The 27,538-nt window shown below is 47.4% G+C and overlaps 1 protein-coding gene across 1 annotated transcript in view; it reads right to left on the bottom strand.

Moving 5' to 3' along the window:
* SPATA6 (spermatogenesis associated 6) overlaps positions 1–23,585 on the bottom strand; it is a 290,370-nt gene extending 266,785 nt beyond the window's left edge. The window contains exon 1 of the mRNA XM_063939577.1: positions 23,527–23,585. The gene's annotated coding sequence lies outside the window, so the exon portion shown is untranslated. The remainder of the gene's footprint in view (positions 1–23,526) is intronic.
* Between the last annotated feature and the right edge of the window lie 3,953 nt (positions 23,586–27,538).

Genomic DNA, 27,538 nt, shown 5'->3' with positions numbered 1-27,538 from the left:
CTATATTTCCAGCTTAGGCCTCAGTCTTCTGGGTCGGAGATTCAGCGGGTGGGCATAGTGATTTCCTTGCTACAAGGAGACCCACAGGTCTGGGCATATGGGTTGCAGCCTGACTGTCCGTCGCTTAAAAGTGTTGATGCTTTTTTTACGGCACTGGGCATGTTGTATGATGACCCTGACAAGACGGCCTCAGCCGAGGCTCAGATTTCGATCCTTAATCAAGGGCGAAGGCCAGTTGAGGTTTATTGTACGGAGTTTCGGAGGTTGGCCCATGATACCCAGTGGAATGACCCAGCCCTGAGACACCAGTACCGAAGAGGTCTTTCTAACCAGTTAAAAGACCAACTGGTACAATATCCCTTGCCTGATAGCTTGGATCAGCTCATGCAGTTATCCATTCGGGTGGATAGACGGCTGAGAGAGCGCAGGCTTGAAAGGGAGACCGAGGTTTCCTTCTTTCCCAAGGGAACCTCAGACTCTGAGGAATTTTCCGAGGAGCCTATGCAGATTGGGGCTACCCGCCTCTCCTCGCGTGAGAAGACGCGGAGGAGACAGCAGGGGTTATGTTTGTACTGTGGGAATAAAGGTCATGTGGTAGTATCATGCCCAGAAAAGCCGGAAAACTTCAAGGCCTGAGGGTGATGGGAAATATCCTGTCAGGCCAGAAGTCAGAATTTCCCAAGAAGACTTTTATCATTCCGGTGACCTTGAAGATCCTCGGTCAAACTGTCAAGACTGAGGCCTTTGTGGACAGTGGGGCCGACGGGGTTTTTATGGACCGCCAATTCGCCCTGAAACACTCTGTTCCCTTAGTACCCTTGGCATCGGAAATTGAGATTTGTAAGTTAAACGGGGAACCATTATCCCAGGGTAAAATTACCTCTTGCACTAGCCAGATTTCTTTGTTTATTGGAGCCACACACTCTGAAAAATTGTCCTTTTATGTGACCGTCTGTACTTTTGCCCCATTGGTGTTGGGGTTACCCTGGTTAAGGGCCCACAATCCTCAATTTGACTGGGTCTCTGGGGAGATTCTTAGTTGGGGTACTGATTGTTTCAGAAGTTGTTTGAGCCTTCCAGTCAGGCTTTCGCAGCTAAGTTTGCCAGGATTGCCAGGATGTTATGCAGATTTTGCGGACGTGTTCTCCAAAAGAGTTGCAGAGGTACTACCTCCCCATCGCCCCTATGACTGTGCCATTGATTTGTTGCCGAATGCTAAGCTTCCCAAGAGCAGGTTGTACTCCCTGTCACGTCCTGAGACTCAGGCTATGGCAGAGTACATTCAGGAGAACTTGGCTAAGGGATTTATCAGACCTTCACAGTCTCCAGTTGGGTCGGGGTTCTTCTTCGTGGGTAAAAAGGACGGTTCGTTGCGACCCTGCATCGACTTCAGGGAATTGAACCGTATCACGATTAAAAACTCATACCCACTGCCTCTCATTTCGGTCTTGTTTGACCAGCTTCGTACTGCCACCATTTTTTCTAAGAATGACCTACGCGGTGCGTACAATCTAATCCGAATAAGAGAGGGGGATGAATGGAAGACTGCCTTTAATACCCACTCAGGGCATTATGAATATTTGGTGATGCCTTTTGGGCTCTGTAATGCCCCGGCAGTCTTCCAGGACTTCATGAACGATGTGCTCAGGGAATATTTGGATAGATTCTTAGTTGTATACTTAGATGACATCCTAATCTTCTCCCATTCCCTGGAGGAACATCGGAAGCATGTACGCTTAGTCCTCCAGAAACTCGGAGACCACCGGCTTGGGGCGAAGCTGGAGAAGTGCGAATTTGAAGTTCAGGAAATCGCATTTCTAGGATATATTATCTCCCCAGAAGGTTTCCAAATGGAGGGTTCCAAGGTACAGGCAGTCCTGGATTGGGTGCAGCCCACTAGTTTGAAGGCGCTTCAGCGTTTTCTGGGCTTTGCGAATTTTTATAGACGATTTATCGCTGGATTTTCGTCTATAGTGGCGCCCTTGGTGGCACTCACTAAGAAAGGGGCGGATGTTGCTCACTGGTCTTGTGAGGCCAAAGCGGCTTTTGCCCGTCTCAAAAGGGCATTTGTCTCGGCCAAGGTGCTGCGACACCCAGATCCGGAGCGTCCTTTTGTGGTGGAGGTGGATGCCTCTGAGATGGGTATTAGGGCAGTGCTCTCTCAGATGGGGGTGTCTGATAATCGCCTTCATCCCTGTGCTTACTTTTCCCGTAAATTTTCGCCTGCCGAGATGAATTATGACGTGGGTAACCGGGAATTGTTGGCTATTAAGGATGCACTCGAGGAGTGGAGACACTGGCTTGAGGGGGCTAAGTTTGTGGTCTCAATTCTCATCGACCATAAGAATTTGGCATATTTAGAGTCAGCGAAGCGCCTCAATGCCAGGCAGGCACGATGGGCTTTGTTTTTTGCTCGCTTTAATTTTTTGATAACATATCGCCCTGGGTCAAAAAACATCAAGGCTGATGCGCTCTCGCAGAGTTTTGCTCCAATCCAGGAGACCACCGAGGAGCCATTGCCCATTGTGTCCCCATCATGTATTAAAGTGGGCATTACCCAGGACCTCTTGTCATTAGTCCTTAGAGCACAGGAGCAGGCTCCTCCAGACCTTCCGGTAGGTCTTTTGTTTGTGCCTCCTAGGTTAAGACAGCGAGTGTTCCTGGAATTCCATGCCAAAAAGTCGGCAGGTCACCCGGGTATTGCCAGAACTCGGGAGTTGCTATCTAGGGCGGTCTGGTGGCCCTCGGTGGCTAGGGATGTGGATCAGTGGGTTCGGGCATGTGACATCTGTGCCCGAAATAAGACTCCTAGAGGGGTTCCTGTTGGCCCATTACATCCACTCTCTATTCCATCTAAGCCATGGACCCACATTTCAATGGATTTTGTGGTGGACTTGCCCAAATCCTCGGGGATGACAGCCATCTGGGTTGTCGTTGACAGGTATTCGAAGATGGCGCACTTCGTTCCATTGGTTGGGCTGCCATCGGCCAGACGCCTGTCTGAATTATTTATGCTGCATGTTGTGCGCCTCCACGGGTTGCCACTTGATGTAGTCTCTGACCGCGGATCCCAGTTTGTGGCCAAATTCTGGAAGGCATTTTGTTCCGATCTCCAGATTTCTGTCAGCTTGTCGTCAGGCTACCATCCGCAGTCTAATGGGCAGACTGAAAGGGTGAACCAGTCCTTGGAGCAGTTCCTCACGTGTTATGTCTCCAAGTGTCAGACTGACTGGGTTGCTCATCTGTCCATGGCGGAGTTTGCCTATAACAACGCGGCTCACTCTGCTACAGGGATCTCTCCCTTCCTTTGTGTGTATGGGCATCATCCTAAGGCCAATTCTTTTGACCCCCTGGACTCCACGCCTGGTGGTACCTCTGTGGTTTCGGTCCTTAGAGGTATTTGGAGGAAAGTGAAGAAAGCCCTTGTGTCTGTGTCATTAGTGACCAAAGGGGTTTTTGATAAGCGGAAAAGACCCTGCAGCTTCAAATTAGGAGACTTCGTCTGGTTGTCTACCAAGAATTTGAAGTTGAGACAGCCATCTCATAAGTTAGGCCCCCGGTTCATCGGTCCTTATAAGATCACTAGGGTTATCAATCCGGTGGCATTTCAGTTAGATCTACCCCGTTCTTTGGGTATCAATAAAACATTTCATTGTTCCCTTTTAAAACGGGCGATTAGTAATCCTTCCAGTGGAAGACCTTCCCCTCTTCTGATACGTGGCCAGAGGGAGTTTGTTGTTGAAAGGATTCTTGACTCCAAGATGGTTCGGGGTCGGCTGTCATTTTTGGTGCACTGGAAGGGGTATGGCCCGGAGGAGCGGTCGTGGGTGCGCAGTTGTGATCTTCATGCCCCCAGACTGTTACGCTCTTTCTTCTCGCAGTTCCCCGATAAACCCGGTGGTAGGGGTTCTTTGACCCCTCGTCAGAGGGGGGGTACTGTTAGGGTCTCCTGCTCTGTGCTGCCACGTCGTCATGGCAACCGGGAGACAAGTGCTAGCGGAATAACCTGAGCGTAGCTGATACTCCGGTTCGGGTCTTTTGCTGTGCGGTGGTTACAGGCTCTGTGCACGGCAGGGGATCCGGTGCTGGTTTTTGTGCTCACAGTCTGTGAGGTCTGAGTGGGGCGTGGACAGCACCTGCTATATAAACCCTCTTCTCAGGTTAGGCAGATGCTGCTGAATCTTTGTTGGTTAGTCAGTTCCTGAAAGCTAGCTAGTACTGTGTAAACTTTGTATTTGTTTGTTGCTTACTGCAAATAGGCCTTGGGATTTGGTATTACACTCTGCCAATCCAGACCTAGCAGTAAGACTGGAGTCAGTCGTTTAACCTGCTGGGGTTCTTTTGCTACTCTATGAACCTAGCAGGTTTGCGGCTGTATTCTCAGACTTGCCTGCCAAAATCCTTTCTCACTGTGCAAGGTGTTCAGGTGTCAGTTTAGTGGCAGTAAGCTGAACCAGTGCACTGCAAGTGAGGACTAGGATTGTGGAGACTCTCCTTGTGTCTATTATTCCATCTCTGACCAAGGAGTTTACTGCCACACCCGTTGGTAACCCTTTAGGGTTTTGCTGTTGCCCTTAGCAACAGCATTTCGGGTTCTCTACGTATTAAATCACTACATCTCGCTTCTTTCCATCTGAGCATTCCTAATACTAGGGAGACACCCAGTTTCTTAGCCTTTGGGCTTCTCTGTTCACTTTGTGTTTATTTTGTTACCCTATCACCTTCTGTGTATGTAATGTCATATTCCCCAGTCTGTCTGTGAGTTCATTTGTTTTGCATCCCTCACCGTTCAGACACCAGTACATTCCTGCTGGCACTGGTGTGCATAACAGATAGATATTGTATCCCAGGGATACAGGCTGGAATTTCAAAGTCTCCCCTTCATCGTTTTTTCAAATCAGGCTTGCCAGCTCTGCTCTACAAGAAGCTGTCCAGAAGTTGGTGGAAGCATAGGTCATTGTGCCAGTTCCTCCTCATTCACAAACCACAGGTTACTATTCGAACCTTTTCGTGGTACCAAAACCAGATGGTTCGGTCAGGCCCATTCTGAACCTAAAATCATTGAACCCTTTCTAAAGGAGTTCAAGTTCAAGATGGAGTCTCTCAGGGCGGTGATATTAGGTCTGGAAGAGGGGGAATTCCTGGTATCCCTGGATAACAAGGATGCATGCCTCCACATTCCGATCTGGCTGCCGCATCAGGCTTATCTCCGTTTCGCATTACTGGACTGTCATTTCCAGTTCCAGGCCCTGCCATTCGGCCTCTCCACAGCACCGAGGGTGTTTACCAAGGTGATGGCAGAGATGATGGTTCTCCACCGCAAACAAGGGGTGAACATCATTCCATATTTGGACGATCTGCTGATAAAGGCATTGCCAAGGAGAAGCTGCTGCAGTCCATTGTTCTCACAACCCGCCTCCTCAAAATCCACGGTTGGATTCTGAACCTTCCGAAGTCACATTTGGAACCAACCAAAGGTTGTCCTTTCTGGGAATGATCCTAGACACAGAATTGCAGAGGGTGTTTCTTCTGCAGGAAAAGGCGGTTATACAAGCTATGGTCCGGGATGTCCTGCAGCCGGCCCGGGTGTCGGTTCATCAATGCATTCGCCTGTTGGGAAAGATGGTGGCCTCTTACGAGGCTCTCCAGTGCAGAAGGTTCCACGCTCGGGCCTTCCAACTGGATCTCCTGGACAATTGGTCAGGATCTCATCACCACATGCACCAGAGAATACGTCGTGTCGCCGAAGGCCAGGATTCCTCTGGTTGCTGCAATTACCTCACCTTCTGGAGGGCCGCAGGTTCGGGATTCAGGAATGGTTCCTTCTAACCATGGATGCGAGCCTTCAGGGCTGGGGAGCAGTCACTCAAGGAGTAACATTCCAAGGAAGGTGGTCAAGTCTGGAAGCCGGCCTGCCCATCAACATCCTGGAACTAAGAGCCGTCTGCAACGGTATTCTGCAGGCAGCCCATCTTCTAAGAAATCGGGCCATTCAAGTGCAGTCGGACAATGTAACGACAGTAGCCTACATAAACCGTCAAGTCGGAACGGAGAGCAGAGCTGCAATGTATGAGGTGACAAGAATCATCCTCTGGGATGAAAGACACACGTTGGCGCTCTCACCAATCTTCATTCCAGGAGTGGACAACTGGGAAGCAAACTTCCTCAGCAGACACAATCTCCATCCAGGGGATTGGGGTCTCCATCCGGAGGTGTTCAAGGAAATAACAGATCTTTGGGGGTTACCTCAAATAGACATGATGGCCTCTCGTCTCAACAAGAAGCTCCGACGCTATTGTTCCAGTTCGAGGGACCCACAAGCAGTGGCAGTGGACGCCCTGGTGTCTCTGTGGGTGTTCCAGTCGGTGTACGCGTTTCCACCAATTCCACTCATTCCAAGAGTTCTAAAGCTCGTAAGGAGAACAAGAGTTCAAGCGATCCTCATTGCTCCAGACTGGCCAAGGCGGGCTTGGTACGCGGACCTTCTGAATCTCTTGCAGGAAGAGCCGAGGCCCCTACCTCTTCGGGAGAACCTGCTGCAGCAGGGGCCGTTCGCCTATCAAGACTTACCGCGGCTACGTTTGACGGCATGGAAGTTGAGCGCCTGATACTTGCTCGGAAGGGCATTCCGAAGAAGGTCATTCCTACCCTGATACAGGCTAGGAAAGGGGTAACGTCTAAACATTACCATCGTATTTGGAAGAAATATTTGTCTTGGTGTGAATCAAAGAAGTTTCCTACGGTGGATTTTCAACTCGGACGTTTTCTCCTCTTCCTGCAAGCAGGTGTGGATATGGGCCTGAGGTTGGGATCTGTGAAGGTCCAGATTTCGGCCCTATCCATTTTCTTCCAGAAACAATTGGCTGCCCTCCCTGAGGTTCAGACTTTTTTGAAGGGAGTTCTGCACATCCAACCTCCCTTTGTACCGCCTACGGCGCCTTGGGACCTTAACGTGGTGTTGCAGCTCCTTCAGTCGGATTAGTTTGAGCCTCTACAGGAGGTTGAGGCAAATTTCTTACATGGAAGGCTATTACGTTGTCTGCCTTAGCTTCTGCTAGACGTGTGTCCGAATTGGGGGCTTTATCCTGTAAAAGCCTATACTTGTTCTTCCACGAAGATAGATCTGAGCTCCGGACACGTCAGCAGTTTCTGCCGAAGGTTGTGTCGACATTTCATTTCAACCAACCTATTGTAGTGCCAGTGGCTACTGATTCCTCAGTTACATCAAAGTCCTTGGATGTTGTGAGGGCTCTGAAGATATATGTGAAGAGAACTTCTCGTCACAGAAAATCGGACTCTCTGTCCTATATGATCCCAAGAAAATTGGGTGTCCTGCTTCTAAGCAGACGATCTCTCGCTGGATTAGGTTCACTATCCAGCACGCTTATTCTACGGTAGGATTGCCGTGTTCAAAATCTGTTAAGGCCCACTCTACTCGTAAGGTGGGGACTTCCTGGGTGGCTGCCCGGAGTGTCTCAGCATTGCAACTCTGCCGAGCTGCAACTTAGTCTGGGTCGAACACATTTGCAAAATTTTACAAGTTCGATACTTTGGCCTCTGATGATCTGAAGTTCAGTCAATCAGTTTTGCAGGAGCCTCCGCGCTCTCCCTCCCGTTCTGGGAGCTTTGGCACATCCCCATGGTACTAATGTGGACCCCAGCATCCTCTAGGATGTAAGAGAAAATAGGATTTTGTTTACCTACCGGTAAATCCTTTTCTCTTAGTCTGTAGAGGATGCTGGGCGCCCTCCCAGCGCTTCGTTTTCCTGCACCCATTTTATGGTTAAGTACAGCTTGGTTTAGTTATGTACTGTATTGTTACTTGGTAAGTAATGTTTCAGCGGTTGCTGAGGTTTTCAAGCTAGTTACTGTAGCTTGATGTGTCTTGTGTGTGTGAGCTGGTGTGAATCTCTCCACTATCTGTGTTAAATCCTTCTCTCGAAGATGTCCGTCTCCTCGGGCACAGTTTCTAGACTGAGTCTGGTGGGAGGGGCATAAAGGGTGGAGCCAGCCCACACTGTCAAACTCTTAAAGTGCCAATGGCTCCTGGTGGACCCGTCTATACCCCATGGTACTAATGTGGACCCCAGCATCCTAACCAAAATCCTATTATCAAAGTTCGATTTTGTATTCGATTTTAAGTTTGATTTAAAGCGACCGATATCAAATCAAATAAACATTCTTTTTCACTCACCAAATCCCACTAATATTGAATTTTTAAATCAATTTCAAAATCTTATTTGATGTTCGATTTTGAAGTGATTTTGTGTTCGGTTTAGGATATCCATTTTAAAATCACCTATAACATCGAATACAAAATTGAAAAAACTTTTTCATTCTCAATATGGTACAAATTAGTGATGAGCGGGTTCGGTTCCTCGGAATCCGAACCCCCCCCCCCGAACTTCACCCATTTTACACGGTTCCGAGGCAGACTCGGATCCTCCCGCCTTGCTCGGTTAACCCGAGCGTGCCCGAACGTCATCATCCCGCTGTCGGATTCTCGCGAGATTCGTATTCTATATAAGGAGCCGCGCGTCACCGCCATTTTCAGTCGTGTATTGGAGATGAAAGGGAGAGGACGTGCAGCGTTCTCTCAGTTTCTGTGTTCAGTGTGCTGCAAATATCTGTGCTCAGTGTGCTGCAAATATATGTGCTCAGTGTGCTGAAAATATCTACGTTCTCTGCCTGAAAAACGCTCCATATCTGTGCTGCATTGTAGTATATAGTAGGAGGACAGTGCAGAATTTTGCTGACCAGTGACCACCAGTATTATATAGCAGTACGGTACAGTAGTCCACTGCTCTACCTTGTGTCGTCAAGTATACTATTCATCCATACCTGTGCTGCATTTTAGTTGTGCGCAGTATTATATAGTAGGAGGACAGTGCAGAATTTTGCTGACCACCAGTATATATATAGCAGTACGGTACAGTAGTCCATTGCTCTACCTCTGTGTCGTCAAGTATACTACAAAAGTTCAGTAAAATGACCCAAAAATCAAAAGCATCTGATGAGAAGCGTAAAACTTGCCAATATGCCATTTATGACACGGAGTGGCAAGGAACGGCTGAGGCCCTGGCCTATGTTCATGGCTAGTGGTTCAGATTCACATGAGGATGGAAGCAGTCATCCTCTCGCTAGAAAACTACAGTGCCACTCCTAGGTGGGCCAGGTGTTTGTGTCGGCCACTTGGGTCGCTTAGCTTAGCCATCCAACGACCTTGGTGCACCTCTTTTTTTCTTTGCATCATGTGCTGTTTGGGGACTATTTCTCTAACGTCCTAGTGGATGCTGGGGACTCCGTAAGGACCATGGGGAATAGACGGGCTCCGCAGGAGACATGGGCACTTTAAGAAAGAATTTAGATTCTGGTGTGCTCTGGCTCCTCCCTCTATGTCCCTCCTCCAGACCTCAGTTTGAATCTGTGCCCGGACGAGCTTGGTGCTGTTCAGTGAGCTCTCCTGAGCTTGCTGTAAGAAAGTATTTTGTTAGGTTTTTTATTTTCAGGGAGCTCTGCTGGCAACAGACTCCCTGCATCGTGGGACAGAGGGGAGAGAAGCAGCCCTACTCTCTGAAGCTAGGTCCTGCTTCTTAGGCTACTGGACACCATTAGCTCCAGAGGGATCGTACACAGGATCTCAACCTCGTCGTCCGATCCCAGAGCCGCGCCGCCGTCCCCCTCGCAGAGCCGGAAGACAGAAGCCGGGTGAGTATGAGAAGCAAGAAGACTTCGAAATCGGCGGCAGAAGACTCCGTTCTTCACATGAGGTAACGCACAGCACTGCAGCTGTGCGCCATTGCTCCAAACACACCTCACATACTCCAGTCACTGTAAGGGTACAGGGGGGGGGGGGGGGGGGGGCGCCCTGGGCAGCATATGGATCTCTGTTGGCAACAGTACTCATATATACAGTTGGGCACTGTATATATGTATGAGCCCCCGCCAAAAAGATATGTATTTTAGCGGGACAGAAGCCCGCCGTCGAGAAGGCGGGGCTTCTACCTCAGCACTCACCAGCGCTATTTTTTCTCCACAGCTGCGCTGAGAAGAAGCTCCCCAGGCTCTCCCCTGCAGATCACGGTAGAAAAGGGTAAAAGGAGAAGGGGGGCACATAATTAGGCGCTAAAAATACAATATACAGCAGCTACTGGGTTAACATTAAGTTACTGTGTTATTCCTGGGTTATATAGCGCTGGGGTGTGTGCTGGCATACTCTCTCTCTGTCTCACCAAAGGGCCTTGTGGGGGAACTGTCTTCAAAAAGGGCATTCCCTGTGTGTGTGGTGTGTCGGTACGCTTGTGTCGACATGTCTGATGAGGAAGGGTATGTGGAAGCAGAGCGGGAGCAAATGAATGTGGTGTCTCTGCCGACGGCACCGACACCTGATTGGATGGATATGTGGAAGGTTTTAAATGATAATGTTAATTCCTTACATAAAAGGTTGGAAAAAGCTGAAGCCTCAGGACAGTCAGGGTCCCAACCCATGCCTGATCCTATGTCGCAGAGGCCGACAGGGTCTCAGAAGCGCCCACTATCCCAAATTATTGACACGGATACCGACATGGATTCTGACTCCAGTGTCGATTACGATGATGCAAAGTTACAGCCAAAATTGGCTAAATCCATCCGTTATATGATTATAGCTATTAAGGATGTGTTGCACATCACTGAGGAAACCCCAGTCCCTGACAGGAGGGTTCATATGTATGGGGAAAAGAAGCCGCAGGTAACTTTTCCCCCCTCACACGAGCTCAATGAGTTATGTGAAAAGGCTTGGGAATCTCCAGATAAAAAACTGCAGATTTCCAAAAGGATTCTTATGGCGTATCCTTTCCCGCCAACGGACAGGTTACGCTGGGAATCCTCCCCTAGGGTGGACAAAGCTTTGACACGCTTATCCAAGAAGGTAGCCCTGCCGTCACAGCATACGGCTACCCTCAAAGATGCTGCGGATAGAAAACAGGAGGGTACCCTGCGTCCATTTATACACATATAGGTACCTTACTGAGGCCGGCAATCGCGTCGGCTTGGGTGTGTAGTGCTGTAGCAGCATGGACGGATACCTTATCTGAGGAACTTGATACCTTAGACAAGGATACTATATTAATGACCCTGGGGCATATTAAAGACGCTGTCCTTTATATGAGAGATGCTCAGAGAGACATTAGCCTACTAGGTTCTAGAATAAATGCTATGTCGATTTCGGCCAGAAGGGTCCTGTGGACTCGGCAATGGACAGGTGATGCCGACTCAAAAAGGCACATGGAGGTTTTACCTTACAAGGGTGAGGAATTGTTTGGGGAGGGTCTCTCGGACCTGGTCTCCACAGCTACGGCTGGAAAGTAATTTTTTTTGCCATATGTTTCCTCACAGCCTAAGAAAGCACCGTATTACCAAATGCAGTCCTTTCGATCACAGAAAAACATGAAAGTCCGAGGTGCGTCCTTTCTTGCCAGGGGCTGGGGCAAAGGAAAGAAGCTGCACAACACAGCTAGTTCCCAGGAACAGAAGTCCTCCCCGGCTTCCACTAAATCCACCGCATGACGCTGGGGCTCCACAGGCGGAGCTAGGCCCGGTGGGGGCGCGTCTCCGAAATTTCAGCCACAAGTGGGTTCACTCCCAGTTGGATCCCTGGTCAATAGATATTGTGCCTCAGGGATACAAGCTGGATTTCGAAGAGATGCCCCCTCACCGATACCTCAAATCGGCCCTGCCAGCTTCCCCCTTAGAGAGGGAAATTGTGTTAACTGCAATTCACAAATTGTATCTTCAACAGGTGGTGGTCAAGGTTCCCCTCCTTCAACAAGGAAAGGGTTATTATTCTACCATGTTTGTGGTACCGAAACCGGACGGTTCGGTCAGACCCATATTGAATTTAAAATCCCTGAACATGTACCTAAAAAGGTTCCAGTTCAAGATGGAATCACTGAGAGCGGTCATTGCAAGCCTGGAAGGGGGGGATTTTATGGTGTCTCTGGACATAAAGGATGCGTACCTTCATGTCCCCATTTATCCACCTCATCAGGCTAACCTCAGATTTGTGGTACAGGATTGTCATTACCAATTTCAGACGTTGCCGTTTGGTCTCTCCACGGCTCCGAGAATATTTACCAAGGTAATGGCGGAAATGATGGTACTCCTGCGGAATCAAGGGGTCACAATTATCTCATACTTGGATGATCTCATAAAAGCGAGGTCAAGAGAGTAGTTGCTGATCAGCGTAGCACGTTCTCTGGAAGTGTTACGGCAACACGGCTGGATTCTAAATATTCCAAAGTCGCAGTTGGTTCCTACCACTCGTCTGCCTTTCCTGGGCATGATTCTGGACACAGACCAGAAAAGGGTTTATCTCCCAATAGAGAAGGTTCAGGAACTCATGACACTGGTCAGGTACCTATTAAAACCAAAACAGGTGTCAGTGCATCACTGCACTCGAGTCCTGGGAAAGATGGTGGCATCATACAAGGCCATTCCCTTCGGCAGGTTCCATGCGAGGACCTTTCAGTGGGACTTACTGGACAAATGGTCCGGATCACATCTTCAGATGCATCGGTTAATCACCCTATCCCCCAGGGCCAGGATGTCTCTCCTGTGGTGGCTGCAGAGTGCTCACCTTCTCGAGGGCCGCAGATTCGGCATTCAGGACTGGGTCCTGGTGACCACGGATGCAAGCCTCCGAGGGTGGGGAGCAGTCACACAGGGAAGAAATTTCCAAGGTCTGTGGTCAAGTCAGGAGACTTGCCTTCACATCAACATCCTGGAACTAAGGGCCATTTACAACGCCCTACGTCAAGCAGAGACCCTGCTTCGCGGTCAACCAGTTCTGATTCAGTCAGACAACATCACCGCGGTGGCTCATGTAAACCGACAAGGCGGCACAAGGAGCAGGGTGGCGATGGCGGAAGCCACCAGAATTCTTTGCTGGGCGGAGAATCATGGAAGCGCACTGTCAGCAGTGTTCATCCCGGGGGTAGACAACTGGGAAGCAGACTTCCTCAGCAGGCACGACCTCCACCCGGGGGAGTGGGGACTTCATCAAGAAGTCTTCGCACAGGTTGCAAGTCGGTGGGAACTGCCACAGGTGGACATGATGGCATCCCGCCTCAACAAGAAACTACAGAGGTATTGCGCCAGGTCAAGAGACCCTCAGGCGATAGCTGTAGACGCCCTGGTGACACCGTGGGTGTTCCAATCGGTCTATATTTCCTCCTCTTCCTCTCATACCCAAGGTGTTGAGAATCATAAGAAAAAGAGGAGTGAGAACAATACTCATTGTTTCGGATTGGCCAAGAAGGACTTGGTATCCAGATCTGCAAGAAATGCTCACAGAGGACCCTTGGCCTCTTCCTCTAAGACAGGACTTGTTGCAACAAGGGCCCTGTCTGTTCCAAGACTTAACGCGGCTGCGTTTGACGGCATGGCGGTTGAACGCCGGATCCTAGTGGAAAAAGGCATTCCGGATGCAGTCATTCCTACGCTGATAAAGTCTAGGAAGGACGTGACAGCTCAACATTGTCACCGTATATGGCGAAAAATATGTTGCTTGGTGTGAGGCCAGGAATGCCCCTACGGAGGAATTCCAGCTGGGCCGTTTCCTTCACTTCCTACAGTCAGGAGTGACTTTGGGCCTAAAATTGGGTTCCATTAAGGTCCAGATTTCGGCCCTATCCATTTTCTTTCAAAAAGAGCTGGCTTCTCTACCTGAAGTTCAGACGTTTGCGAAGGGAGTGCTGCATATTCAGCCCCCTGAAATCCCACTGGTTTGAACCACTCAAAACGGTGGAATTGAAATATCTCACGTGGAAGGTGGTCATGCTACTAGCATTGGCTTCGGCTAGGCGTGTGTCAGAATTAGCGGCTTTGTCATATAAAAGCCCCTATCTGGTTTTCCATGCGGATAGAGCAGAGTTGCGGACCCGTCCACAATTCCTGCCAAAAGTGGTTTCATCTTTTCATATAAACCAACCTATTGTGGTGCCTGTGGCTACTACTGACTTGGAGGATTCCGAGTTGCTTGATGTGGTCAGGGCTTTGAAGGTTTATGTAGCCAGAACGGCTAGAGTCAGGAAAACAGACTCTTTGTTTATCCTGTATGCTTCCAACAAGCTTGGTGCGCCTGCTTCAAAGCAAACTATTGCTCGCTGGATCTGTAACACGATTCAGCAGGCTCATTCTGCGGCTGGATTGCCGCTGCCAAAATCAGTTAAGGCCCATTCCACTAGGAAGGTGGGCTCTTCTTGGGCGGCTGCCCGAGGGGTCTCGGCATTACAGCTGTGCCGAGCTGCTACTTGGTCAGGTTCAAACACTTTTGCAAAGTACTACAAGTTTGATACCCTGGCTGAGGAGGACCTTGTGTTTGCTCATTCGGTGCTGCAGAGTCATCCGCACTCTCCCGCCCGTTTGGGAGCTTTGGTATAATCCCCATGGTCCTTACGGAGTCCCCAGCATCCACTAGGACGTTAGAGAAAATAAGATTTTACTTACCGGTAAATCTATTTCTCGTAGTCCGTAGTGGATGCTGGGCGCCCGTCCCAAGTGCGGACTTCTTCTGCAATACTTGTATATAGTTATTGCTGCAATAAGGGCTATGTTATGGTTGCATCAGGGTTGAACTGGGGTGTGGTATTGAAAGTCGACAGTAACTAGGTCGACAATGTCTAGGTCGACCACTATTGGTCGACAGTAACTATATCGACAGGGTGTCTAGGTCGACAGGGTCTTTAGGTCGACATGTTCTAGGTCGACAGGCAAAAGGTCGACATGAGTTTTTCATGTTATTTTGGTGTCGTTTTCTTCGTAGAGTGACCGGGAACCCCAATTAGTGCACCGCGTCCCCTCGCATGGCTCGCTTCGCTCGCCATGCTTCGGGCATGGTGCCTTCGCTACGCTCGGCTCAGATTACCGTTCCAATCGTAGTCCACGTGGATCGTTAAGTATGAAAAGGTACAAAAAAAGAAAAAAATTGTGAAAAACTCATGTCGACCTCTTGACCTGTCGACCTAGAACATGTCGACCTAAAGACCCTGTCGACCTAGACACCCTGTCGACCAATAGTGGTCGACCTAGACATTGTCGACCTAGTTACTGTCGACTTTCAGTCCGGATCCCGTTGAACTGATGCTCTGTTGTTGTTCATACTGTTGACTAGGTAAGTTTATCACAAGTTATACGGTGTGATTGGTGTGGCTGGTATGAATCTTGCCCTGGATTTCCAAAATCCTTTCCTTGTACTGTCAGCTCTTCCGGGCACAGTTTCTCTAACTGAGGTCTGGAGGAGGGACATAGAGGGAGGAGCCAGAGCACACCAGAATCTAAATTCTTTCTTAAAGTGCCCATGTATCCTGCGGAGCCCGTCTATTCCCCATGGTCCTTACGGAGTCCCCAGCATCCACTGCGGACTACGAGAAATAGATTTACCGGTAAGTAAAATCTTATTTTTTTAAATCGGCCATCCTGTCTGACACTGCAGTGCCACTCCTAGATGGGCCAGGTGTTTGTGTCGGCCACTTGGGTCGCTTAGCTTAGTCATCCAGCAACCTTGGTGCACCTCTTTTTTTCTTTGCATCATGTGCTGTTTGGGGACAATTTTTTGAAGTGCCATCCTGTCTGACACTGCAGTGCCACTCCTAGATGGGCCAGGTGTTTGTGTCGGCCACTTGGGTCGCTTAGCTTAGCCATCCAGCGACCTTGGTGCACCTCTTTTTTTCTTTGCATCGTGCTTTGTTTGGGGACTATTTTTTAAATCTGCCATCTTGTCTGACACTGCAGTGCCACTCCTAGATGGGCCAGGTGTTTGTGTCGGCCACTTTGGTCGCATAGTTTAGCCATCCAGCGACCTTGGTGCACCTCTTTTTTTCTTTGCATCATGTGCTGTTTTGGGACTATTTTTTAAATCGGCCATCCTGTCGGACACTGCAGTGCCACTCCTAGATGGGCCAGGTGTTTGTGTCGGCCACTTGGGTCGCTTAGCTTAGCCATCCAGCGACCTTGGTGCACCACTTTTTTTCTTTGCATCATGTGCTGTTTGGGGACTATTTTTTAAATCGGCCATCCTGTCTGACGCTGCAGTGCCACTCCTAGATGGGCCAGGTGTTTGTGTCGGCCACTTGGGTCGACTAGCTTAGTCATCCAGCGACCTCGGTGCAGATTTTAGGACTATAAATAATATTGTGAGCTGTTCAGAATAAACTGGAAATGAGTGGAAATTATGGTTATTGAGGTTAATAATACTATGCGATCAAAATGACCCCCAAATTCTATGATTGAAGCTGTTTTTGAGGGTTTTTTGTAAAAAAATAATACGAATCCAAAACACACCCGAATCCGACAAAAAGTTTTCAGGGAGGTTTTGCCAAAACGCGTCCAAAACACGGCCGCAGAACCGAATCCAAAACACAAAACCCGAAAAATTTCCGGTGCACATCACTAGTCCAAATATATTACATCCAAAAAGCTGCAGTGGTTCCTCTCTGATTTGGGTACATCTCTGATTCTAGGTCACCTGCGTATGCACAGGACCTGTTCTGTGCATGTGTAGAATGGATCCTGCATCATCACAATCAGTGCCCCCTAAACCGTAGCCTGTCACCGTTTGGGGGCGGGGAATGCAAATGTTAGGGCACTCCAGCACTATTTGTGTGAAACCCCTAGAACCGGTGAGAGGTTTTCCTGCCAATAATAGCCCCCCGCTGTTCCCTTGGTGCATGACACGCACACCAGTAAGTTGCCGCCTAGAGTTGAACCTCTAGCAGTAGGGGCTCACACAATAGGCTGGAGACCTCAGGATAATGAGCTGGAGTATAAACGAGGATAAGTGGACACAGGAGAACAAAGGGTTAAGGTCAGGGCTAGACTAAGATGTCAGCGTGGGCAGATATGGCACTATGATAGAATGCAGACACTGCAGATGGCTGTAGGCACAGCGCAGATGGCATGCAGGCACTGTGCAGTTGGTACACTTTGCAGACTGAGTACAGGAACACTGGGATAGCAAACGGAGGGTTAAAAAAACACTGGGACTGAACGTAGGTACAGCCAGAGCAAGGACTAGGACTCAACGGGTAGATAATCCGGCAGAGTATCTACAAGACAGGAAAAGTCTTCACAGGACCTGGAAACTGGGACCATCAGCTTTTACTGACAGGGCACAAACTATAACCGGCACTGGAGAGCTGGGCTGAGTGCCTGATAGCAAAAACCAGCACCATACAGTGCAGCCAGAGAGGGAGGCATATCTTAATGAAAACAACTTAATGTAGCTGCAGCACTGCACGGACAACATGGGTCCCAGGCTGTAGTAGATAACTCCATTGGGTGAGAGAGTAGTAATGCTGTTTGCATATAAATGCAGTATTATGCTATTGGATATCCATTTTTTTCTCCACAAACCAACACTGGAGATTTAAGGTGTGAGACGACATTGAAGGAATCTAAAAAGGTCCAAACACATTAGACAATGACGCTCTGTGAGCGACGTCGTGTAATGCTTTCCCTCCGGGGCCGGCCGGTCGGCGGCCGACTGTACACACTGAGCGATATGACCGCTCATATCGCTCAGTAACGTCACTCCTCCACCAGCCCTGCATGCAGGTCGTGGACGACAGTCCAGATCCTGCATGCATGCACTGCCGACAGCGATGATCATTGCCGAGCTGCGGGGCCGCACATCAGCCGTCGCTGGCAGCATACACACTTGCCGATAAAATGAGCGACGTCGCTCAGGGAGGGGGAAAATGAGCGACGTCGCTCATTTTATCGGCAATTGTGTATGGACCTTTACTCTGTGTGGGTGTGACCCTCTCCCTATCAATGTGCCATTGTCTACTGTTCATGTAGACAACAAGGTAGGAGGCCATACTCTTGCTTTAAAACATAAACGTGGATGGCGATATTGCTCTATGAGATGTTTTTTTTTCTTTCTGTGAGAGAAATCTCAGAAAGTATAGGAGTCCAGAATCCCACTGAAGAAAGTTTGAATCCAGAGGGACATTATTTTGAGGGGGAGAGAATAATATCAATTCTGCTGTCAGTCACACGCACGCTACTCAGTTATTGCAGGATGGAACTCACAGTAATTAGCCAGCGTATCCCTGTGGAAGAGTGGAAGCTCCATACACAGGTGGAAGAGAACATGCATTCAAAAAGTATTTTGTAAGACCAAACCAGTCAGCTATATGGGGCCTTCTTACATAGGTATAGTTCTCTGGTGACATGATGGAACTGTGAGCTACACAGAATTAAACGTAAGTAATTCCAGGCATACCTTTTGCACCTATTATAGGGTAGGTGCAAGTGTGCCCTGATCTTGACTCGTGGCAAACAAAATTTACTGCTAGTGGTGCGATCACATCGTGAGATGTGTGTAACTTTGCATATGGATGAATATACACATTTGTCTCCATGAACTCATCCCGATTTCTATACAACTTTGCATGAGGCCTACAGTGTCCTCTTAAGAGCCACACGCCAATGACATATTGGAATTAATGGGTTCATAAGCGGCTTGAAATACATATGTAAAATAAATTCCATTGTAAGTGTTGCATATTATGGATATTGTAGGCCAGTGTCCTCACCGGGGTCTATTTCACAGGCATTCCACTTGGCTGTTTTCGCACTACCTTTACATTACTGTGACAAGCACAATACCAGAGATCCCTCGCCCATCTACAAGAGGCAGTGTGAAATTTGGTGGGAACATTGCAGAGAGGATAGATGGGGAGTGCAGATGTACATCCGTGTGTCAGCATGCAGCACCACTGTGTCTCAGCAGTATGTCTGTGCAGCGAGTAATTGGGCAATATCTGCAAGAGTCTGAGAAAAGTTTACCTGTGTCCAGCCACATTATATTTCTCCCACCCAGCTACTTTTTAATGCCGCCCGGCTGGTTAAATTTTCCAGGGAGAACACCATAGGCCTTATGCAGAGTACAACATATGCCCATTTGCAGGCGTATTTTACAGTGGAACCTCTAAGACTTGTGCTGCCTCTAATGATATCTGTGGGTGACATTTTGAGTCATGTGGGGGTGGGGCTGATGAGGTAATGAAAGCATCTCATTTCATTTTTAAAAGATGGTGCCTAAGCCACACTCCATTACAGACAGCTAAAACTCCTCCTACATCATTAGGACAATGTCCTGACAGCATCTCGTACTGGTCAAAAAGCTGAGTATACAGGTATTTTAGCAGGGGTGTATCTACCCATTGGCCAGGATGGCACTCGCCAGGGGCGCCATGCAAGGAGGGGGCGCCGCCTGGTGGTGCCACCCACGGCCAAAGGGTAGAAAAGTAGTACTGTCAGACTGTACCTGGTGAGAGTCTGTTACTGGTGGAGCTGCACCGGTGTCCGGCAGCACCGCACTTGTAATCAGACTCAAAATAAACTACAGCTCCCAGCAGCCCTTGTTGCTGGGAGCTCCCGACAGCAAGGAAGCCGCGCCGGCAGTAACAGACTCTCACCAGGTACACAGCAATTGTTATATAGCACAGTGCTATAGATCTATTTGTTGTTGTAGATAATAAAAAAGTGTCAGTATTTGGGAGAAGGGACTGTAGTACCTGGAAAACTACACGATTTTCATGCATGTTAGATGTAAGTAAGTAGTAAGTAAGCGAAAACTTTAACTTGTTGAGTGTAATAAAGAAAATAAAAATCTTACCTATTTCAAGACCAGGTTCAAGGAAATGTATATCAGTTAATTGTATAATTGATCATTTTATCTTGGAAGTGATTGCACCCTGATGTTTTTTCTAACAGGAAGTACTTCTACCATCCAACTAATGGTGTTTGCATACCTCCCAACTTTGTTCTTCTGTGGAGCGGGACACTCGCGCGGCTTCGCTCCCGAAAAGGGGCGTGGTCTGTGAAAAGGGGGCGTGGCTTCGCGGGAGTACCCGCGATCGCGAGCCACGCACCGTTTTCGTCACTGAGGGGGCATGCCCAGCGCTCTGTGAGCCGCTGGCATTCTCCCTCTGACTCCACTGAATAGACGCTGTGCGCATGCGCACAGCGTCTATTCACCGCTGCTCTGCTAAGCAGAGCAGCGATTGACAGAGCCTCCCAACTGACCCCCCCACCGCAGGACACTGTGGCCCGCGGGTGGGACAGCGGGACAGTCCACAAAAAACGGGACTGTCCCGCGTAAATCGGGACAGTTGGGAGGTATGCGTTTGGTTAATGGCTGGGTCCATTTGAGGCTCATCTCAATAGCATTTCATTTGAGATGCAGTCAAGATGCCAGTGTTTGGCATCCCGACGGTCGGAAAGCTGACACCAGCATCCCGAAACTACTCGGAATGCTGATGCTGGCATCCCAAAATAAATAGCGATGCAGAATGCCAAAATTCGAAACGAGTTGGTGACAAAGTCTCCACTGGCAATCCGCATGGGAGGGTTAGGGCAATCCGCATGGGAGGGTTAGGGTTAGGCTGCGAGGGAGGGAGGGTTAGGGTTCGGTGGCAGGAAGGGAGATTAGGAAGGGTGAGTTAGGGTTAGGCACCACTGCAGGGGGGGGGGGGGGCAGGTTAGGGTCAGGCTGTGGGAAAGGTGGGTTAGGGGCAGGGGGGAGGGATGGTGTAACGTGAATACGAGACACTACTGTGCGGTGTAATGTGAATGAGGTACACTACTGTGTGGCATAATTTGAATTGGGATACTATTGTTCTACGCCCTTCCCCCACAAGACCATGTCCTTTTCCAATACTCACACTCTATTTCAAAAGGGTGTGTAGGGGGTGGGGGGTGCCAGCCCCTTACTTTGCCAGGGGCGCTCGGACCCCTAGATACACCCCTGTATTTTAGTTTATAGGATATTGCCGTCACTGTTCTGCAAAGTTTAAATTCCAGTCACTGTCAAATTAGTTAGTTACATAAGAAATCAATAGAAAATTAGTCACGCCCCTGATCCGCCCAAAAACACCCACTTTTTAAAGAAACACAACTGTTTTTGAGGTCCATGAATCTGGATCTTATGGGACTTATAATAGTAGACATAGCTTGTTAAGTATAAAACATTCCAAGTTGTTTTAGATTGGTGTGGTATGTTAGGTCGACAGCTATCCTGTGACTATGTTGACAATCATCATATCTACACGAATGACATGTCGTCATTATAGCATGTTGACATAATGTCCCTAGTGGCCCACCGGTCACTTACCTGGTCCCGGAAGCTGCAGTGGTTTCCGGATCCTGGCAGTCATGTGACCATCACTCCTGATGCAGAAGTCTGAGGGAGCAGCATTTTTAACTTTAATCCCTACCCCGAGTGCTTAAATCTAACACTCCCGGCAATGCCTAAACCTAACCAATAACCCTCCCGACAATGCCTAAACCTAACCAATTGCATTCTGAGAATGTTGATATTTCACTCGGCAACAATGTGAGAAGGAAGAGAGAAAATGCTGATAGTAAAAATAATTTTGATAATCCCTCACAATTACCATGGAGTATAAATGAAGTTCTTAGCACACATTTGCGCAAATATGTGGGCCCATCCACCGGTAACTTCATTAGATAGGTCCCTAACATCTCTAATACTATCACATTGTATAAATGTATCTAGGTCTTACCGTCAAATAAAGGTCAATAATCTAGGAAACAGTGTCTGCTGATATGTTGAACCATAAAGACTTTCTACTGTCAATTGTGAATACTGACAGTGATAACTCAACAATGTGACTGGTTCCAATATTATTCAGTTAAGTTTTATATATATATATATATTTATTTATTTTCTTTTTCAACAAAATGGTGTACAGGTGCGCTGGTTAATGTTCAGTTTCCACTTAGAAAATGGAAAATAATTCTCAAGGTTGGCAAAACTCTGGGATATAGCCTTTAAAAAAACAGCTGCACCCCTCCTGTAGAAACTCCGGACTCCTGGAGTGAGATACTCTAGATACAGAAACAAAAGGAGGGGGCGCACAGAGGCCCTCATTCCGAGTTGTTCGCTCGCTAGCTGCTTTTAGCAGCAGTGCACACGCTAAGCCGCCGCCCTCTGGGAGTGTATCTTAGCTTAGCAGAATTGCAAACGAAAGATTCGCAAAATTGCGAATAGAAATTTATTAGTAGTTTCTGAGTAGCTCGAGACTTACTCTGCCACTGCGATCAGTTCAGTCAGTTTCGTTCCTGGTTTGACGTCACAAACACACCGAGCGTTCGCCCAGACACTCCCCCGTTTCTCCAGTCACTCCCACGTTTTTCCCAGAAACGGCAGCGTTTTTTCACACACACACCCATAAAACGGCCAGTTTCCGCCCAGAAACACCCACTTCCTGTCAATCACACTCTGATCACCAGAACGAAGAAAAAACCTCGTAATGCCGTAAGTAAAATACCTAACTGCATAGCAAATTTACTTGACGCAGCCGCAGTGCGAACATTGCGCATGCGCAGTTAGCGGAAAATCGCACCGATGCGAAGGAAAATAACGAACGAACAACTCGGAATGAGGGCCATTGTGCAAACAACTTTTATATAAAACAGGTAAAATCACTTTAAGAAAGGATCCACATTAACACATTAGATCACTGTGACATAGAATCCACATTAAATGAATGGGACTCGTACTGAGGTTCTCATCCGTGTGGACTGGTTACCATATGATGTATACAGAATGAAAGCTCCAATCTCTCCCTGCCAGTAAAAGCTGTGCTGCACTGAGAACCGTGACCTCACACCGCACCAGCGGCTTACGGGACGCCAACACAGGCAGAAGGCACAGACCAGTGGTCAGCTTGGAGGCAGGCGTGGCCTGCTAGATGTAGCTGCCTACCTAATTGGATGCCCACTATAATTTGATATACAGTACAGTTCAGTATATTCATGTCCATTAATGGCATTCATATTTGTTTTTAAGTTCTATGTACATTCGCATGTAAATGGATTGGTGCACAAAAATAGGACTAAATTATCCCCCCACCACCTCTTTCTGATATATATCAGAAATCCACCAAGGACAGTAACTACTCAAGAGACATCATGCAGTTTCTGTGCAATAGTTAAACAATTTCCCATTGTGGCATAATACATTTTTATTCAAAAAGCAGCTTTTGTGAAATGTCTGCATCATGTTAAATGTACAGTGGCAACTCGTTTAATGCAAAAACCAAATCAGCCATGTACAGTATATATCTGGATGAATGGAATACACATTCACATGGCAGCACTGCAATTAGTATAACTCATGAGTCTACATTTAAATTGCAGATCTGGTAACATTAAGGACAGTTCACACGCTTAATCTGTCTTCATAACGAGCTTTCCATGCACTTTATACGCATTGTACTGTTATTAATACTATTATTTTGGTTGCATGCGTTACCCGGCAAATACTGTAGGTCACGCCACATTCTACAAACTGCAATGTGCATTTGCAGCGTACAGGTGTGAACAAGCACACAATGTGAATCATTGCCAAAAAAATAGCTTTTCTGCCAATAGGTAAATTACTACTGACACCAATGGTAGTTGCATAAAACCTTATAACGCACAAAACAATACAATGCTAAAAAATGTACTTACTTAAATGAATTGGATTTTTTTTTTTTCACAAAGAATGCAAAAAGGTCAGTGTCCCTGGGATAGGGTAATCTCATCGGTATCCATAATTGTAGTAAGTGTATTGTTATCTCACTGTATCACGGATACTGCAGAAGAGACTCTGTTGTTGATGCCATTACCATAGTGATGAATACTAAGCTGCAGATACACCAATGAAAAGAATTGTGTTATTAATGATATTACTCTAGCCAAGGTACTACCAGGTTGAGTATCCCTTATCCAAAATGCTTGGGACCAGAGGTATTTTGGATATCGGATTTTTCCGTATTTTGGAATAATTGCATACCATAATGAGATATCATGGTGATGGGACCCAAGTCTAAGCACAGAATGCATTTATGTTACATATACACCTTATACACACAGCCTGAAGGTTATTTTAGCCAATATTTTTAACAACTTTGTGCATTAAACAAAGTGTGTGTACATTCACACAATTCATTTATGTTTCATATACACCTTATACACACAGCCTGAAGGTCATTTAATACAATATTTTTAATTATTTTGTGTATTAAACAAGGTTTGAGTACATTGAGCCATCAGAAAACAAAGGTTTCACTATCTCAGTCTCTCTCAAAAAATTCCGTATTTCGGAATATTTGGATATGGGATACTCAACCTGTATAAGGTTTATACAATGCTCTCACTCAGCCAACAAACATTACTAGTTATATTTACAAGTTTTGAATCAAAACCATAAATAAACGTTCCCATTCCACTCCAGCTACTGTACATGTATATGGCTATTTATTTATTTAAAAAAATTTTTTTACATAACATGTTGATGTTATGATGTACAGCTGCAGTGGAACTACAACTCCATGCATAACCTGACAGCCGATGTTTGGCAGTGCATGCTGGCATTTTTAGTTCCACCACAACTGGGAAGTTACAAGTTGCCTTATTTAACATAATGGGGTTCATTCCGAGTTGATCGCTCGCTAGCAATTTTTAGCAGTCGTGCAAACGCTAAGCCGCCGCCCACTGGGAGTGTATTTTAGCTTAGCAGAAGTGCGAACGAAAGGATCACAGAGCGGCTTCAAAAAAAAATTGTGCAGTTTTAGAGTAGCTCCAGACCTACTCAGCGCTTGCGATCACTTCAGACCATTCAGTTCCGGATTTGACGTCACAAACACGCCCTGCGTTTGGCCAGCCACGCCTGCGTTTTTCCTGGCACGCCTGCATTTTTTAGAACACTCCCTGAAAACGGTCAGTTGACACCCAGAAACGCCCCTTTCCTGTCAATCACTCTGCGGCTGCCATTGCGACTGAAAAGCGTCGCTAGACCTTGTGTAAAAATACATAGCCCGTTGTGAAAGTACGACGCGCGTGCGCACTGCGCCGCATGCGCAGAAGTGCTGCTTTTTCACTTAATCGCTGCGCTGCGAACATTTTTTACTAGCGATCAACTCGGAATGACCCCCAATATTCAGAGTATTGTTTGCATCCATTCTCAGACGGTGAGATAAGTAATGGGCTCCAAATTAGTATTTCTGCCGCAGGGTGCATAGGGTTTCCACAGGGAACATCGGGCATGTATAGATGGATCTGGATCCAGGGCACCAACAGGTGAAAGCTTTAGCTGTCCCAGGATGCATTGGGGCCCTCCTATAACCCCACCTCCAGGCACTGTGAGCTCAGTTTTGTAGTTGGTGCCTGCAGTAGCAGGTCACTAAACAGGAGATACAGTCACAGAGATACAATCTCTTCAGCACCTGAGATATTTTCATTCACGGTGGTGTCTGGGTGGGCAGATCCCAGACCGGGTGCTCTTGCCTAGTAACGTTTCATCACTTGTGTCCCCGGCTTCCAGTTCCCACCAGGCCTTGCACCCAGCAGACTGTCCATAGTGTTGTCTGCAGTAAATGCTTAGAGCGACAGACATCTGTTACTATACATAAAAGTGGTCACACTCTTGATCTTGTCTTTCAGATTGGGTTAGAAGTCACTGACCTAAAAATGAACCCAGTCATCTGGTCACACCACCAGTCCCTTTGGTTCTCAGTTGCAACCCCTCAAATAAGATCTCTGCCCGTGAAGTTGACCAGGTATCTGAGTGGTATGACTCCCCAGGCTCTGGCAGCAAATCTGGATCTCTCGCTATACTGGGTGCCTGTGAAGATCCCTGTTCCCTAGTCCGTCATTATAATAGGGATTTATGGCTGCAATTGATATTATCGGCCCTGTGCGTATAAGACCTTGTAAACCACAACGTCGAGCTCCTTAGTTCGACAACAGTGTTAGTGAGCTCAAGAAAAGGGGGCGTAGACTGGAAAGACGATGGAGGAAGAGTTGCATCCCACCACCTGTGATCTGGACCCGGCCTCAACCAAGCTTCTAATAGGCTGTATGGTTATAATTGGTCCTGTCTTTGCGTCTTTGCAAAAATTGTTCAGTGCACTTTGCAGACAGACATTTTTCTTGAATTCCTAAAGGAAGCAATTGTTAGACCTCTTCTTAAAAAACCTAATTAAGATCCGGACTGCATGACCAACTACAGACTGGTATCAAACCATCCTTTCCTAGGAAAGGTTATTGAGAAAGTGGTTGCAAATAAACTGGAAACTCGCCTGACAACTAGAGATGAGCGGGTTCGGTTTCTTTGAATCCGAACCCGCACGAACTTCACTTTTTTTTTCACGGGTCCGAGCGACTCGGATCTTCCCGCCTTGCTCGGTTAACCCGAGCGCGCCCGAACGTCATCATGACGCTGTCGGATTCTCGCGAGACTCGGATTCTATATAAGGAGCCGCGCGTCGCCGCCATTTTCACACGTGCATTGAGATTGATAGGGAGAGGACGTGGCTGGCGTCCTCTCCATTAGAATAGATTAGAAGAGAGAGAGAGAGAGAGAGATTGTGCAGACAGAGTTTACCACAGTGACCAGTGCAGTTGTTGTTAAGTTAACTTTTATTTAATATATCCGTTCTCTGCTATATCCGTTCTCTGCCTGAAAAAAACGATACACAGCAGTCACACAGTGTGACTCAGTCTGTGTGCACTCAGCTCAGCCCAGTGTGCTGCACATCAATGTATAAAAGCTTATAATAATTGTGGGGGAGACTGGGGAGCACTGCAGGTTGTTATAGCAGGAGCCAGGAGTACATAATATTATATTAATTTAAAATTAAACAGTGCACACTTTTGCTGCAGGAGTGCCACTGCCAGTGTGACTAGTGGTGACCAGTGCCTGACCACCAGTATAGTAGTATATTGTTGTATACTATCTCTTTATCAACCAGTCTATATTAGCAGCAGACACAGTACAGTGCGGTAGTTCATGGCTGTGGCTACCTCTGTGTCGGCAGTCGGCACTCGGCAGGCAGTCCGTCCATCCATAATTGTATAATTATATACCACCTAACCGTGGTATTTTTTTTTCTTTCTTTATACCGTCGTCATAGTCATACTAGTTGTTACGAGTATACTACTATCTCTTTATCAACCAGTGTACAGTGCGGTAGTTCACGGCTGTGGCTACCTCTGTGTCGGCAGTCGGCAGGCAGTCCGTCCATCCATAATTGTATTATTATAATATATACCACCTAACCGTGGTTTTTTTTTCATTCTTTATACCGTCATAGTGTCATACTAGTTGTTACGAGTATACTACTATCTCTTTATCAACCAGTGTACAGTGCGGTAGTTCACGGCTGTGGCTACCTCTGTGTCGGCAGTCGGCAGGCAGTCCGTCCATCCATAATTGTATTATAATATATACCACCTAACCGTGGTTTTTTTTTCATTCTTTATACCGTCATAGTGTCATACTAGTTGTTACGAGTATACTACTATCTCTTTATCAACCAGTGTACAGTGCGGTAGTTCACGGCTGTGGCTACCTCTGTGTCGGCAGTCGGCAGGCAGTCCGTCCATCCATAATTGTATTATAATATATACCACCTAACCGTGGTTTTTTTTTCATTCTTTATACCGTCATAGTCAGTCATACTAGTTGTTACGAGTATAC

Source organism: Pseudophryne corroboree, chromosome 9, assembly GCF_028390025.1.
Source record: "Pseudophryne corroboree isolate aPseCor3 chromosome 9, aPseCor3.hap2, whole genome shotgun sequence".
In the NCBI taxonomy this organism is placed as follows: domain Eukaryota; kingdom Metazoa; phylum Chordata; class Amphibia; order Anura; family Myobatrachidae; genus Pseudophryne; species Pseudophryne corroboree.
The sequence above is the reverse complement of the archived record's forward strand: the minus strand, read 5'-3'. Positions and strand labels throughout refer to the sequence as shown.